The sequence below is a fragment of the Chiloscyllium punctatum genome, chromosome 15 (genome assembly GCF_047496795.1).
Source record: "Chiloscyllium punctatum isolate Juve2018m chromosome 15, sChiPun1.3, whole genome shotgun sequence".
Classification (NCBI taxonomy): Eukaryota; Metazoa; Chordata; class Chondrichthyes; order Orectolobiformes; family Hemiscylliidae; genus Chiloscyllium; species Chiloscyllium punctatum.
In genome coordinates, this window is record NC_092753.1 from 29873803 (window position 1) to 29888420 (window position 14618).

At 41.6% G+C, this 14618-nt stretch overlaps 1 protein-coding gene across 3 annotated transcripts in view; it reads right to left on the reverse strand.

Moving 5' to 3' along the window:
• ofd1 (OFD1 centriole and centriolar satellite protein) overlaps positions 1-14618 on the reverse strand; it is an 88452-nt gene that overhangs the window by 19419 nt on the left and 54415 nt on the right. The gene's annotated exons all lie outside the window — the stretch shown is intronic.

Consider the following 14618-nt stretch of genomic DNA (forward strand, 5'->3'; position numbering starts at 1 on the left):
CTTTCCTTTCAATTCTCAAAAATGGAACCTATCCAGTGAAGATACATTAACCAATTTACAGGAAAAAAAGTCAAACTACTGTTGTAGTTGTTGTTATTTTGAAGAAGTTTTTTTTAGTAGCGACTCTAGTATTACTACTTATTAAGAGAGACAACACTTAAGTATGCAGCAATGCGACAATAAAAGCAATATTGGGTTGTCAATGTTCTAAAAAGGAAACATAACCCAGAATACTGGTCTCAATCTCATTCATGACCCCTTGCAAGCTTAAACTACTATAAAATCATCTTACGTTGGCTTGAACTTTTACAGTTGCAGTGGAGCTTTTCTCCACTTTGTGCAAATTTGCATTTAAAAGAGGCACAGTTTTAAAAAAATATATTCTTTGATCTCTTTTAGTGAGTGATGTGGGAGATGACATTTAACTAATGAGGGTAGGGTGAACCTTAGAACAACAAATCTTTCAGGGTATAATAAATATAGCCAGTGAGATGCAGGGATACTGTAGGTAAGAAATGCAGATGTTTGGTAAACAGTAAGAGCCAGCTGCACTCTGGCAACCTCATTCTTCTGATCTCAACCAGTGAGTCAGACTGATACAAAAGGGAGGAGGAAAATTAAAGTCCTCTTCAGTGCTGGGGAGGAGCAGGAAAATGTTGCTCCTGAGTGTGGACATGGTTAAAATTTGATCAATTTTTAAGAGGAGTGTCTGAAGGTCACTAAGCTTATTAACAGAAAGGAGGGTGGAGGAGAGAGTTAGGAATTGAAATCCTTTATCTATCCCAATGAAGCCAGGGGCTCAAGAGGCTGCAGCATATATTTGTTGAGGAGGGAAGATGAAAGGATTGAGAGCAGGCCTATAGCTAAGTAGTTTAGGGTTAAAGGTGGAAAGATTGTTTATATGGATACGTAGACATGCAATGGATTTGGTGCTTAGGGTAAGATTGGAGGGGTTGAGCCGGAGATGTGTAATACTACCTTCCACTAAGACAGTAATCACTGTTGAAATCAGAATGAGGGAGAGTGGTGGGTTTGAGAAGCAAGATTTGATGATTATGATTAAGAGTAGGGATGCAGTTCAGGGTAATATATCAAGACTCAAATAAACATGAGTGATGGTGGGGTTCTTGGTGAGCAGATTGAATGGCCAACAAAAAGTGAAAATGGTCTTTCAATGGAATGTATACCTCAGCTATTATTGGAATTTCACTTCCTTAAGGCTTTTCCTTGCCTTGTTGATGCCCTGTAACTACAAAGCTGGAAAAAAAAGGCTTCCTGACCAGAAAACCAGCCATTTGCCTGTCAGGTTAGTAGGGTCCTTTAATTGTGCCAATCTATTGTTAATCAGGGGCATGGATGGGTGACAAGGATTGGCCTTACAGTTACTCTCCTCCCTTGCTTCTGATCCCTGACACATTTCACCCTACGACGCCCACCCAAGAGAAAAGAATAAGAACTATTAGCCTGTTCACTGCTGGATTCCCCAAAGTTACGCCTGAACCGGCAAACATTAACATTGAGATGCTGTTGGCCTCTGATTGGCATAAGGTGCCAGCCAATCCATGTTACTAATGTCAGGGTCTGGGATTTGCTGGGAAACTCTAAAGCTCACCCGTCACAGGGTTTGGTGGGCAACTGGACATTTTGTCAACAGGGGGGTTGACATGTTGGTCACCACCCAAAACGAACCAAAACCACCATTTAAAACAAAAATGGAAAAATTCAGGTCACTTTTACAGGAGTGAAAACGTTACCATTTAAAATGGGATGTGGCCATGGTATTGTGGTGAATACAAATATAGTGCTATATCTTCTTTTCAATAAATAACTTTCCTTTTTTTTACATTAAGCAACTTGAAATTCTGTTTCAATACAACATTAAAACTCACTTGTTATAATTTGATGAATTTTGCAATTTCTCAGGCAGGCCAATTTGATGGAGAACAATGTAACAGAATGAGCAATTAAAGTATCAATAGTTATGGTGAAATATCTAAGGTACAAGTCCCCAGTTCTTCTTAAACAACTCAGGCATAAGAAATTTATAATCTACTTCATATACTGAATATTTTTGTTTCGGAGGAGGAAAACAGAAATAAATCATTTGTTAACATAGGTCGTTCACATAGAAATATGAAAGATTCATGGAGCAGAAGGCTGCCAATAATCTATCATATCTGTGCTAAGCAAAAAATTGTCCAGCTTATACTACTTTCCAGACCTTCTACCATGCTGTAGGTTACACTTACCATATTTCTCCATGGCCTCCCCACTCCAAAGCGAACAGCCTATCCAATCTTTCAAAGCCAAATTTATCCATTTACAGTGTGAATTTAAGTAAGCATGAGTATGCTTTATTAACTGCTTTATCTAACTGTCCTGCCACCTTCGATACTCCATGCACAAACAGACCCAAGTCTCTCTTCATTGCATCGCCTTGAGAATGGTACCCCCTATTTTATATTGCATTTCAAGTTCTTTTGACCTAAGTGCATCATTTAACACTTCTCTGTATTGAACCACATCTGCCACCTAACAGTTCACTCCATTTTTGTTAATGTCCTTTTAGAGTGTCACTCTCTCATTTTACAATTCTTCCAAGTTTTGTGTCATTTGCAAATTTTGCAAGTGACCCCTGCACACCAAAATCTAGATCAATAATATATCATGAAAAGCAAGCACTCCAATACCTAACCATGGGCAACACCAAAATAAATTTTCCTCCACCCCACTAACTTTCTGTTAACCATTAGTCTGTTTCCTATCACTCATTCAATTTTCAATTCACATTGCTATTAGGGAACTGGGATTTCTGAACTGGGGAAAGTGGGGGTCTATACTGTACGGATGGTATATACCCAAACTGTGCTGGGACCAGTGTTCTTGCAAACGCATAACTCGGGAAGTAAAGAAGGTTTGAAACTCAATCATGGAGCAAGGGATCACATGTGGAAGGATGAGATATATCAAAGAGTATAGACCATGGGAGAGAGGAACATAATAATAAGAGTCAGAGAATGGCAGGAAGGAACGGAGAAAAAAAAAGCTATGAATACACCAACCATCAAGACTAGGTATTACAAAATAACAAAACTCTAATGGAATGCATGTAGCATTCATAACAGATTGAACAAGTTGTTAATTCATATTGATGTAAATAAATATGAGCTGATAGTATTTACCATTGTGGCTGTGGTATATCAAGGATTCATTCCCGAATATTTAAGAAATATACAGCATTCAAGAAGAACAGGGAGCTAGGTAAAGGTGGAGTTAATAAAGAAAGACATTGGTGAATAGCTGGACATGACCTTGGTTCAGTAGATCGGGATGTAGAAATCATTTTGGGTGGAATTGAAGAATGGAAGATGAAAGAGGTCACTCGTGGGTAACTATCACGAAGAAGAAACTTTCAAGAAGCAATATTGAGTACTTATGAGAAAGGGACAGCAATAATCAAAGGTGGCTTTAATCTGCTAGAAAAATAGAATTGGTGAGAAGTTCAGGGAATGCTTTCAAGGTATTTTCTTAGAACAGCACGTTCTGGAATTTGATTTAATTTGGTTTATTATTGTTACATGTACCAAGATACAGTGAAAAATATTGTTTTGAGTGCTATACAGAATCAACCAGGTCAAATGATTGGCTAAAATATAAAGAACAGTAGATAATAATTAAAGTGTTAATAAGGAGAAAGATATTACAGTGAGAGGAAACTGGTGAGAAACATAAAAAACATACAGCAAGAGTTTCTACAGGAATTTAAAAAGATGTACAGTGAGTATGGGGTGCTGAAGGGACAGGGTGACCAGCTCCAAGTCGTGGTCCTCGTAGGTACCAATGACATAGGTAGAAAGAGGGGTAGGGATGTAAGGCAAGATTTCGGGGAGCTAGGGTGCAAGCTGAGAGCTTGAATAAACAGTTGTTATCTCTGGTTTGTTACCCGTGCCACGTGATAGCGAGGCAAGGAATAGAGAGAGATATCAGCTGAACGAGTGGCTGCAAGGATGGTGCAGGGAGGGAGGGAGGGTTTCAGGTACTTGGATAATTGGGGCTCATTCTGGGGAAGGTGGGACCTGTACAAACAGGACGGTCTTCACTTGAACCAGAGGGGTACTGATATCCTGGGTGGGAAATTTGCTGGCGCTATTTGGGTGAGTTTAAACTTGCTCAGCAGGGGAATGGGAACTGGAGGTGTAGTTGCAGTGCACAGGAGGATGAGAGTAGGGAGGACAGGGACAGGATTTCATGGTCACAGGAATGTGCTGGCAGACAGCAAGCTGGTTTGAAGTGTGTCTACTTCAACGCTAGAAGTATTTGAAATAAGGTAGGTGAGCTTGCAGCATGGATAGGTACCTAAGACTTCGATGTTGTGGCCATTTTGGAGACATGGATAGAGCAATGTGAGGAATGGATGTTGCAGGTTCCAGGGTTTAGATCTTTCATTAAGAACAGCAAGGCGGTAAAAGAGGGGGAGGTGTGGCCTTGTTAGTCATGGATAGTATAACAGTGAAAGAACTTTTGATGAGGACTTGTCTACTGAGGTAGTGTGGGCTGAGGTTAGAAACAGAAGAGGAGAGGTCACATTGCTTGGAGCTTTTTATAGGCCTCCGCAGACTTCCAGGGAGGTGGAAGAGAGGATTGGCAAAATTATTCTGAGTAGGAGTAAAAGGAACAGGGTGGTCATTATGGGGGACTTTAACTTCCCTAACATTGACTGGAAATGCTATAACTCTAGTACGTTGGATGGATCAGTTTTTGTCCAATGTGTACAGAAGGTTTCCTGACACAGTATGTCAAAAGGCCAACAAGAGGGGAGGCCACACTGGATCTGATGCTTGGTAAAGAATCAGGCCAGGTGTTTGATTTAGTTGTAGGTGAGCACTTTGGAGACAGTGACCATAATTCAGTTACGTTTAGTTTAGCAATGGAAAGGGATAGGTACACGCCACAGGTCAAGAATTATCGATGGGGCAAGGGCAATTATAATGCGATTAGGCAAGAATTAGGATGCATAGAATGGGGTAGCAAAATACAGGGGATGCAGACAATTGAAATGTGGAGCTGGTTTAAGGAACACATATTGTGTGTCCTTGATAGGTATGTCCCTGTCAGGCAGGGAGGAAGTGATAAGGTAAGAGAACTGTGGTTTACTACAGAAATTGCAAATCTCTTGTTAAGCAGAAGAAGGAGGCTTATATTTTGATGAGACAAGATGATTCACATGAGGCGACGGAGAGTTACAGATCAGCAAGGAAAAATTTAAAGAGAGTGTTAAGAGGAGCAAAGAGAGGACACAGGCAGTCTTTAGCAAGTAGAATAAAGGAGAACCCTAAAGCTTTCTATAGGTACGTGAAGAATAGAAGGATGACAAGGGTAGGAATAATGCCAGTCAAAGACAGAAGTGGACAGTTGAGTGTGGACCCTGTGGAGATTGGAGAGGTGCTAAACGAACATTTCTCATTGATTTTCACTAGGAAAAGGAGAATATTGAAGAGGAGAAGAATGAGATATGAGATATTAGACTAGAAAGGATCGAGGTTAGTTATGAAGAGGTGTTGTTTACTTTCACTCCTTCCAGAATTGATAAGTCCCCTGGGCCGGATGGGATTTATCAAAGGATTTTCTGGGAAGCTAGGGAGGAGAGAGCAGAGACTTTGGCTTTGATATTTGAGTCGTCATTGTCTACAGGTTTAGTGCCAGAGGACTGGAGGATTGAAAATGTTGTGCCCTTGTTCAAGAAGGGCAAAGAGATGACCCAGGTAATTAAAAGACCAGTGAGCCTTACTGCTGTTGTAGGAAAAGTTTTGGAAAGGATTATAAGAGATAGCATTTATAATCATCGAGCAAGCAACAATTTGATTGCAGATAGTCAACATGGTTTCGTCAAGGGCAGGTCATGTCTCACAAACCTCATTGAGATTTTTGAGAAGGTGACCAAGCATGTAGATGAGGGTAGGACAGTTGACGTGGTATACATGGACTTTAGCAAAACATTTGATAAGATTCCACATGATAGGCTGTTGGAGAAAATGCAGAGGGCATGGGATTGAGGGCGATTTAGCCGTTTAGATTAGAAACTGGCCTTCTGAAAGAAGGCAGCGAGTGGTGGTTGATGGAAAATATTCAGCCTGGAGTCCAGTTATGAGTGGTGTGCCACAAGGATCTGTTTTGTGACCACTGCTGTTTATAAATTTTATAAATGACAAACGCAGGCATAGGTGGATGGATTAGTAAATTTGCAGATGACACTAAAGTCGGTGGAGGAATAGACAGGTTGGAAGAATGTTACAGGTTGCAGGGGGACTTGGATAAACTGCAGAATTGTGCAGAGAGGTGGCAAATGAAGTTCATTGCAGCTAAATATGAGGTGATGCACTTTGGGTAGAATAACAGGAAGGCAGAGTACTGGGTCAATGGAAAGATTCTTGGTAGTATTGATGTGCAGACGGATCTTGGAGTCCATGTACATAGATCCCTGAAAGTTGCCACCCAGGTTGATAGTGCAGTTAAGAAGGCATACGGTGTGTTAGGTATTATTGGTAGAGGGATTGAGTTCCGGAGCCGCAATATCATGCTGCAACTTCACAAAACACGAGTGCAGTCGCACTTGGAATACTGTTACAGTTCTGGTCGCCATATTTCAGGAAGGATGTGGAAACATTGGAAAAGGTGCAGAGGAGATTTATCAGGATGTTGCCTGGTCTGGAGGGAAGGTCTTATGACAAAAGGCTGAGACACTTGGGTCTGTTCTCATTGGAAAGAAGTCGGTTAAGAAGGCATTTTATAGACATGTACAAGATGATCCGAGGATTAGATAGGGTAGACAGTGAAAGACTTTTTCCTGGAATGATGATGTCAGCTTGTACGAGGGGGCATAAATTGAAAGGTGATAGATTTAAGACAGATGTCAGAAGCAAGTTCTTTACTCAGTGAGTGGTAAGAGCGTGGAATGCCCTACCTGCCAATGTAGTTAACTCAGCCACATTAGGGAGATTTAAACAATCCTTGGATAAGCACATGGATGATGATGGGATAGTGTAGGTGGATGAGCTGAGAATAGTTTACAAGTCAGCGCAACACTGAGGACCGACAGGCTTGTTCTGTGCTGTATTGTTCTATATTCTATGTTCTATAATATGGGGGTGGTGGATGGAATGAACAAATATTCTGCTTCTGTCACTACACAGTGTATACAAAAAGCCTTCCAATAATAACTGCAAATCAAGAAATGAAACAGGGAGGGAAACAGCGAAATTACAATCATTGGGGAAATGGTGCTAAGCAAGTTGAAAGAGCTTTTGAATAGTCGGTCACCAGGTTAAGCCGGATTTCATCCTACAGCATTTATTGACAGGATATGACAAGTAGAGTCCCACAGGGATTTATGCTGGGGTCCAAATGTCTTACAATTTAATTTATAATTTATAATTTAGGTACTTACCATTCTTCACATTATTTAAGGTTGCACATGACACAAAGATAGGTAAGGAACTGTGCTGTGAAAAAGGCAGACTTTGCAGATAAATACAAATAGGTTTCCAGAGTCGGCCAAAATCTGGCAGATGGAGTCTAATGTGAGAAAACATGAATTTGTTCACTTTGCCATGAGGAATATAAAATGCATAATATTACTTAAATGATGAATAACTGTGAAATTCCGAGGGAATTGCGATATAAATCACTGTAGGGAGCACAGAAGAGATTCACTATGATGTTACCTGGGGTGCAGCATATCAGGTTTGAGGAGACGTGCATAAGCTTGGGTTTGTTTTCTTTAGAACAGAGAAGGTTGAAGGGGGCCTTGATAGAGTGTATAAGATGGTGCGGAGCATGAATAGGGTGAATAGAAAACAGCTTTTGCTTTTAGTCTCAGGGTCAATACCAAGGGGACATAATTTTAAAGTGAAAAGCAGGAGGTTTAGAAGGGACTTGACGAGATACATTTTCATCCAAAAGTGGTGGAGTTCTAGAATGCACTTGGAGGGTCGTAGAGGCAGGAGACATTAAGGTACTTCTTAATGGTTGTGAGGAGGCCTTGAAGTGGTAGGGGCATGGGAACCAGAGCAGTAGGTCAGCAAGTAAAATAACTGAGGAGTTAGAGATTAAAACCAGTAAAAGGAACAACAGACTGGGGGGGGGGGGGGGGGTGCTGCTGAACATGGCAGGTCCACTCAAGGGCAAAGCCGGAAATTTATGTATGGAGCCGCACGATATGGCCAAGGTCCTTAACAATACTTTGTATTGGTATCCACAAAGGTGAAGGACATGGCTGATGGTGAGTCTCAGGAAGGGTGCATTGACATCCTCAGGCATGTCAATAGAAAAAAAGATATAGCATTTAGGGCAGCACGGTGGCACAGTGGTTAGCACTGCTGCCTCACAGCGCCAGGGACCTGGGTTCAATTCCCGCCTCAGGCGACTGATTGTGTGGAGTTTGCACCTTCTCCCCGTGTCTGCATGGGTTTCCTCCGGGTACTCCGGTTTCCTCCCACAGTCCAAAAATGTGCAGGTCAGGTGAATTGGCCATGCTAGATTGCCCGTAGTGTTAGGTAAGGGGTAAATGTAGGGGCATGGGTGGGTTGCGCTTCGGCGGGTCGGTGTGGACTTGTTGGGCCGAAGGGCTTGTTTCCACACTGTAAGTAATCTAATCTAATCTAAGTCTCGAGGACCTGATGGGAACTATCCCAGAATATGGAGAGATGCGAGAGAGGAAATTGCTGAGGCCTGCTACAAAATCTTTGGATCCTCTTTAGTGACAGGAGAGGTCCCAGAGGACTGAAGGAAGGATTATTTTTAAATGCACTGTGGATGTAATCAAGGTGGGAGGGTTTGAGTTATAAGGAGATGCTGTGAAGTTTTTCTCTATAACATAGGAGCCTGAGGGATGATCTTAAAGAGGTTGATAAATTCACGAGGGGCATAGATAAGGTGAATAGCCAGGGTCTTTTCAACAGGGGAGGGGAGTCCAGAACTAGATGGCATAGGTTTAAGGGGGGGGGGAAGATTTAAAAGGAACTTGAGAGGCAACCTTTTCAAACACAGCATGGTGCGTACATGAAATGAGCGGCCAGAGGAAGTGGTAGAGGCAAGTATATTTAAAAGACATTTGGATAGAAAAGGTTTAAAGGGGTATGGGCCAAACACAGTTTAGGAAACCTGGTCAGTATGGATGAGTTGGGCCAAAGGACAGGTTTTCAAGCTGTACGACTCTATAATAGCCAATGTGTGGAATCTATGTTAAGTTCAACATCCCAAATCAGCATCCTTGCCCCCACTGTTTGGGATGACAGTTGCTGCCGCTGGTTCCAATTTACATCTCTTTTAAACCTATCTCCTTTTCCCTTTCCCCATCATTATTTTTACTTTAATGCTTTGGGCCTTAGCACCAGAATCAACCTTTCCTGAAATTAGCCCCTCTCTTTCACTTCCTCACAAACAGTTCTGACAAAAAGTCACTGAGTTCAAGTGTTCTCATTGTTTTTTTCTTTTCACAGATGCTGCCTGTCCAACTAAACATGTTCAGCATGTGGTTTTTGAACAACTTTATATAGATAATTATACTAAATTGAATTGGAATAAATAAATCAGTTCAACAGTTAAATCTTATTATAAATAATGCTTTAAATATCTAATTTATGACCCATTTTCAGAACTGGATTTTGTATATATAACAAAAAAAATGTTTCAGATCACCACACTTCCATTGTGAAAGAATTAAATTGAGCTATAAAATTTCTAAACGATCAGAATGTTATTTAAAGTTGGAGTGTGTATTACATGTGCTGAGACAGGACTCCACAATTAAAATGGCCACCATAATTCATCTGCACAGGTGCACCCACAATGCAGTTGCAAAAGGAAAAAGAAGTGTTTTTAAGCAGGCATTCTGGATGCAAAACTGTAGATATCTCTTATAATGCACCCTGCAAGGGGACAATTACATAGTAAAGTGTATTTCCTTTTTCTTCTGAAAATTCAGCATGATAATGGACGCCAGCCTGTTTTAAACTTGGTGGGAGCAGTTGTAGTCATGGAGTCATAGTGCTGTACAGTATGGAAACGGACCCTTCGGTCCAATTCATCCATGCTGACCAGATATCCTAAATTAATCTAGTCCCACCTGCCCCATATCCCTCCAAACCCTTCTACTCATATCTATCCAGATGCCTTTTAAATGTTGCAATTGTACTAGCCTCCACCACTTTCTCTGACAGCTCATTCCATACACATACCACCCTCTGCGTAAAAAAGTTGCCCCTTAGGTCCCTTTTAAATTTTTCCCCTCACCCTAAACCTATGCCCTCTAGTTTTGGATTCCCCCCACACCAGGGAAAAGACCTTGACTATTTATCCTATCCATGCCCCTCATGATTTTAGAAACCTCTACAAGGTCACCCTCAGCCTCCAACACTCCAGGGAAAACAGCCCCATCCTATTCAACCTCTCCCTACAGCTCAAACCAACCAACCCGATCAACATCCTTATAAATCCTTTCTGAACCCTTTCAAGATTCACAACATAATTCCTATAGAGAGACCAGAATTGCACACAATATTCCAAAAGTGGCCCAAGCAATGTTCCTGTACAGCTGCAACATGACCTCCCAACTCCTGTACTCAATGCACTGACCAATAAAGGCAAGTATATCAAACACCTTCTTCACTATCCTATCTACCTGAGACTCCACTTTCAAAGAACTATGAACCTGCACTCAAGGTCTCTTTGTTCAGCAACACTCCCCTGGACCTTATCGTTAGGTGTATAAATCCTGCCCTGACTTGCCTTTCTGAAATGCAGCACCTCACATTTATTGAAATTAAACACTATTTGCCACTCCTCAGCCTATTGGCCCATCTGATCAAGGTCCCATTGTACTCTGAGGTAACCTTCTTCACTGTCCACAACACCTCCAACTTTGATGTCATCTACAAACTTATTAACCATACCTCCTATGTTCACATACAAATGATTTAAAAACATCATGAAAAATAGTGGACTCAGCACCAATCCTTGTGGCACACCATCCGTCATAGGCTTGCTGTCTGAAAGGCAATACTCCACCACCACCCTCTGTCTTCTACCTTAGGGTCACAGATGTACAGCATGAAACAGATCCCAACTCAATCTAGTCCCACCTGCCAGCACCCGGTCCATATCCCGCCAAACCCTTCCTATTCATATACCCATTCAAATGTCTCTTAAATGTTGCAATTGCACCAGCCTCCACCACATCCTCTGGCAGCTCATTCCATACATGTACCACCCTTGTGTGAAAAAGTTACCCGTAAGGTCTCTTTTTATATCTTTCCCCTCTCACCCTAAACCTATGCCTTCTAGTTCTGGACTCCATGACCCCAGGGAAAAGACTTTGTCTATTTATCCTATCCATGCCCCTCATAATTTTGTAAACCTCTATAAGGTCACCCCTCAGCCTCCAACGCTCCAGGGAAAACAGCCCCAGCCTGTTCAGCCTCTCCCTGTAGCTCAGATTCTCCAACCCTGGCAACATCCTTGTAAATCTTTTCTGAACTCTTTCAAGTTGCACAATATCTTTCCAATAGGAAGGAGACCAGAACTGTACGCAATATTCCAACAGTGGCCTAACCAATGTCCTGTATAGCTGCAACATGACCTCCCAACTCCTGTACTCAATACTCTGACCAACAAAGGAAAGCATACCAAATGCCGCCTTCACTATCCTATCTACCTGCAACTCCACTTTCAACAAGCTATGAACCTGCACTCCAAGGTCTCTTTGTTCAGCAACACTCCCAAGAACCTTACCATTAAGTGTATAAGTCCTGCTAAGATTTGCTTTCCCAAAATGCAGCACCTCACATTTATCTGAATTAAACTCCATCTGTCACTTCTCAGCACACTGGCACATCTGGGCAAGATCCTATTGTAATCTGAGGTAACCCTCATCGCTGTCCACTACACCTCCAATTTTGGTGTCATCTGCAAACTTACTAACTGTACCTCTTATGCTCACATCCAAATCATTTACCTAAATGACAAAAAGTGCAGGACCCAATACTGATCCTTGTGGCACTCCACTGGTCACAGGCCTCCAGTCTGAAAAACAACCCTCCACCATCACCCTCTCTCTCTCTCTCACACCTTTGAGCCAGTTCTGTATCCAAATGGCTAGTTCTCCCTGTATTCTGTGAGATCTAACCTTGCTAATCAGTTTCCCATGGGGAACCTTGTCGAACACCTTACTGAAGTCCATATAGATCACATCTATCGCTCTGTCCTCATCAATCCTCTTTGTTACTTTTTCAAAAAACTCAATCAAGTTTGTGAGACATGATTTCCCACACAAAGCCATACTGATAATCCTTAATCATCCTTGCATTTCCAAATACATGTACATCCTATCCCTCAGGATTTCCTTCAACAACTTCCCCACCACTGATGTCAGATACACTAGTCTAATGTTGTGATTTTTCCTTACCACCTTTCTTAAATACCAGCACCATATTAGCCAACCTACAGTCTTCTGGTACCTCACACCTGTGACTATCAATAATGCAAATATCTCAACAAGGAGCCCAGCAATCACTTCCATGGCTTCCCAAAGAGGTCGAGGGCACACCTAATCAGATCTCGGGATTTATCCACTTTTATGCCTTTTAAAACATCCAACACCACCTCCTCTGTCATATGTACACATTTCAAGATACTGCTATTTATTTCTCCATGTTCGCTATCTTCCATATTCTTCTCCACAGTAAACACTGATGCAACAAATTGTTCAGTATCTCCCCATCTCCTGCAGTTCCAGACATTCTCTCCTTTGGTACACTTTTGTCCTTAATGCATTTGTAGAATCCCTTTGGATTCTCTTTAACCTTATTTGAATAATCAATGTCCCCTTTTAGCCATCCTTAAGTATACTCCTACTGCCTTTACAATCTTCTAGGGATTCACTTAATCCCTGCTGTCTATATCTGACAATGTTTCCTTCTTATTCTTAACAAAAACCTTAATTTCTCTAGTCATCTAGGATTCCCAACACCTACAAGCCTTGACCTTCACCCTAACAGGAACATACTGTCTCTGGACTCTTATCTCATTTTTGTAGGCTTCTCTCTTTTCAGCTATCCCCTGACTTGCGAACATCTGCCCCCAATTAATATTTGAACATTCTTGCCCAATACTGTCAAAATTGACCTTCCTCCAAATTTAGAACTTTTAGATCCAGTCTATCCTTTCCTATTATTATTTTAAAAACTTAACAGAATTTGATCACTTGAGAATGTTTATAGGCTATAACCAGGCAGAGAAAGAGTTAAGTTTTGAGTTTTGTGAAACAAGAGGTTCGGCTGAGCATGACTCAGATCAGATAAGAACTTGCAGTTAACAAAAGGGTGCTGGAGGCAAGGGTAATGGTTTAACAAGGTGGAAAAACATTCATTATGTAGAGCCATTTAACCATATTGGAATCATTCAGTATGTAAGGTCAATTTAACAGGTGAAAAGTATTCATTATGTGAAGCCAGTTAAGATTAAGAACATTCATTGTGTAACTCCAGATGGCTTAATCTCTACTATTGACACTCGTTGATTGTAATTGTCACTCCAACAATATGTATGTTGCCTTATCTGGATGATCCTCCCTGTAAAATGACTAAGTCATTAAGAAACTGCTGTTGATGAGATTAGATGGAGAACTCGTGTCCCTGTGCACATGTGCGATCGTTCTCTCTCCCTCCAGGGCCCGGAATAAAGAAGAAGGTGGTAAAACTATACTGCATCTCTGAGCATTTTGCTTTGACTGAGGGGGGGGAAAAGGGGGGGGGAAAGGGGAGGACACACTGGCCCCAAAAGTGCTCCCCCACTGCCACCTCAGTCACCACATTACAGTAAACACCCACTGATACTAGACAAACCCTCTCTTTAAGATCTGATCAGGCCCAATTCTGCTGACTGGATTCTGTTATGAAGTTGAAGGCATGTACTGAACCTTCAAGAGAGAGTGAAAGCTGTTTTGTAATGAGAGCTTGCAGGCACCTGTCATGTGGCTGACTCGCAGTCTCCAAATGTACTAGCAAATTGAAAATATGTAACATTTGGTTGTGAAACAAATACCAGAGTTTTGGTTGCTTTTTTGACAACCATTCAAATTATGTCCCAGGATGCTGACACCTAATCATAGAGTCATAGAGATGTACAGCATGGAAACAGACCCTTCAGTCCAACCCATCCATGCCAACCAGATATCCCAACCTAATCTAGTCACACCTGCTAGCACCCGGCCCATATCTTCTCCAAACCCTTCCTAGTCATATACCCATCCAAATGCCTCTTAAATGTTGCCCTCTAGTTCTGAACTCACCGACCAGAAGGGAAAAGACTTTGCCTATTTAACCTATCCATGCCCCTCATAATTTTGTAAACCTCTATAAGGTCACCCCTCAGCCTCCGACGCTCCAGGGAAAACAGCCCCAGCCTGTTCAGCCTCTCCCTATAACTCAAATCGTCCAAACCTGGCAACATCTTTGTAAATCTTTTCTGAACCCTTTCAATTAAGTTTGAATTTATTGTTTTTGCCAACTTCAAGCCAATGAGATGGCCTGATTTTAGGGGCATAAAGAAGCAGACATTTTGAA